A 2381-nucleotide genomic window follows, 5' to 3' on the forward strand; every position below is an offset into this window, starting at 1 on the left:
GCATCTCAGCAGCATTCCCTGTGACTCCCTTGAGTGGACTCAGCTCTGTTGACACTGGTCTAACTGCGTGCATTGCTCTGTAAGATGTGTCTTTTCCCCTGCGGCACCTCTGAGAAGTTTACTGGGAACCCCTCCAGGCATTTGCCAGCACAGGAGAGGGATAGGGAATCCTCCCTTCCCTGACATGTGCAGACATGTGTGTTCCCAAGAAGCAGCATCACTTGAAGGGCAGGTTATTTCTTTATTTCTCTTTGCTTCTGCAGAGATGTCCTCCCAGAAGCTCCAGAGAAGCCACACCCTTCTTGCAGAAAGGGCCACATCACCCCTCAGAAGTGTGACGAGGCTCTGCTGCTCCTCCAGACCTTACTGGAGCTGTGCCTGCACAGCTCTGGTCTCACAGTGCTCCCCCCACTTCACCCCTGCCGTGTAGATGCCCGCCCACGATTGATGCCCTGATGTCACCTGGTGGCAGGGTATATCTGCAGGACAAAGGACACCTCGAGACTCTTTCTACGCAGGCTGGAGGACGGGAGTTGAATGATTTGCAAGAGGAGCCCTTGGCACTGTAAGTGTTCCCCAGGAGCTCAAAGTAATAGCAAGGGGGGGAAGTGGGATGCAAAAAGAACTGGGTGCAAAACCCAGGGGAGAGAAACATCCAGATAAAACTCCATGGAGGAAAAATTTGGATGTTTGTGCTTGGAGAGCATGAACAGATCCAGTATCTAGGGGAAGGAGTTGTGATTCTTGTGTGGTTGCTCACTGTTTCCTCTAACATTAGGGCAGGTGCTGCAGCAGTGGTTTGTCTCAAAGCTCCCTGGCTGTACGAGCTCGGTTTCTCATGCTGGGCATCCCTCAGCTGGGGCTCCCTGGAACCCCCTTGGCTTGTGTCCTCAACTGGCTGAGCCTGCATGTGAGGAGCCCCGGGGGACTGCCTAGGAGCAGCTGGGACAGGCAGCTGGGGGCTCCTGCCCCAGTGCCCAGCCGCACATGCAGGGCACTTCAATGAGGAGTTTATAACATGATGCTGTACCTCTGCTGTCACTGAATCCCTTCTTTCAACTGGGGTCTTTCCAGTGATCCCCATTTGGGAATATAGTTCTACTGGAAATGAGTTTCTGTCTTTTAGAGTGCATCCTCTTTCACCTGTTCTTGGTCTTAAAACTGCTGCTAGAATGAAGGATTTGAAATCCTTTGTAAGACACAGGAGCAGAAAGGGCTGAACCTGCGTGGACTTTTTCCCGCCACTATGATTAGCCACCTCAAGCAATTGAGACTGGAGCTATGAAACTCCTCAAAGGCACTGGATTCAATACTCCCTGACGAAAGCCTGAAAGGATGATGCTAGTGGCTTTCCTGAGGCCAAGATCTGAGCATGCAAGAAACCCATAAAAAGAATGTGAAAAGAAGGATATTTCCTCCTGGTTTCTCTCTACTCATGGAAGAGTATCTGCATGGAGGGCCACGGCTTATGGAGGTTCTGTGTCTGACACCCTGAGGCAGCGCAGGACAAATGCACACAGAAGAATCTGTATTTTTGAAAGTTTTGGATGAGGAAGACAAGTCCCTACACCAAAACTGTCTGAAGAAGATCAAGTGAGGTATCTACATTATCTGCCAGGGACATTTTCCATAGAGAGTCAGAGATTAAGGATGGGGCAGATTAAAGAGTCAGCATTTGTCAGTAGTATTCAAGCCCCTTTAAATTTAAATAAAACTAAAAGAAGGATGATTAACCTGGCCAACAACCCAGAGGTGGGATTTCTGACGAAACTGAGATAAGCCCATTAAAGAGTATTAGGTATAATTAGCATTCAGATGCAAGCAAAGCTCTTACCTAGAGGATTAAGCCCTTGACTGAGCAGAATTGCTGTCAGGGGCAATTAGGTAACACCTCATCAGAGGAGGGGGCAGAGGAAGTGCATGGCAGAGGATCTTATGCCTGAACAATCTTTACATGCACAGCCATCAGCTCTTGCCCAGGAGCTGCATGCTGGTGCTGGCAGAAGCAAAAGAGCTCTGGCAGACCAGGAAACACTGGGAAGAGGCAGCACAGCACTTGCAAAGATCTAGAGGAGACTCAAACGTTTGTCAAGCCACCTGTTTGATCTGGTACCAAGGACTAGCCAAGTAACCAAGTACGGTAAGACAGAAGGCTGTGAAATTCCCACGGGAAGAGCTGCTATTGGCATTTCTTCCATATCTGTGATCCTGAGGTGCTTGTCTGGCTGTGTGTAGGGGCAGTTTGTTCCCGAGGTGTGGGAACTGGAGCAGGTTCCATCCTGTGGGGCAGGGCCCACGCTGGCATGAATGGAGAATTTTTTGACTCTAATGATGGCAATTGAGTCTCACCAGTTCCGTGGTGGGAGGGCAGCTTGATTCCT

At 49.9% G+C, this 2381-nt stretch overlaps 1 protein-coding gene across 3 annotated transcripts in view; it reads left to right on the forward strand.

Annotated features, from left to right (window-relative positions):
• The first annotated feature begins 459 nt into the window (after nt 1-459).
• Nucleotides 460-2381, forward strand: part of PDE6H (phosphodiesterase 6H) — a 9248-nt gene continuing 7326 nt past the window's right edge. Inside the window, exon 1 of one of the 3 annotated variants that reach the window (XM_008636527.2) lies at nt 460-565. The gene's annotated coding sequence lies outside the window, so the exon portion shown is untranslated. Of the gene's footprint in view, nt 566-1917; nt 2141-2381 lie in introns of those variants that run through there. The other 2 variants (XM_017737906.1, XM_008636526.2) reach the window with 2 other exon arrangements.

Source organism: Corvus brachyrhynchos, unplaced genomic scaffold (genome assembly GCF_000691975.1).
Source record: "Corvus brachyrhynchos isolate BGI_N302 unplaced genomic scaffold, ASM69197v1 scaffold56, whole genome shotgun sequence".
NCBI lineage: Eukaryota > Metazoa > Chordata > Aves > Passeriformes > Corvidae > Corvus > Corvus brachyrhynchos.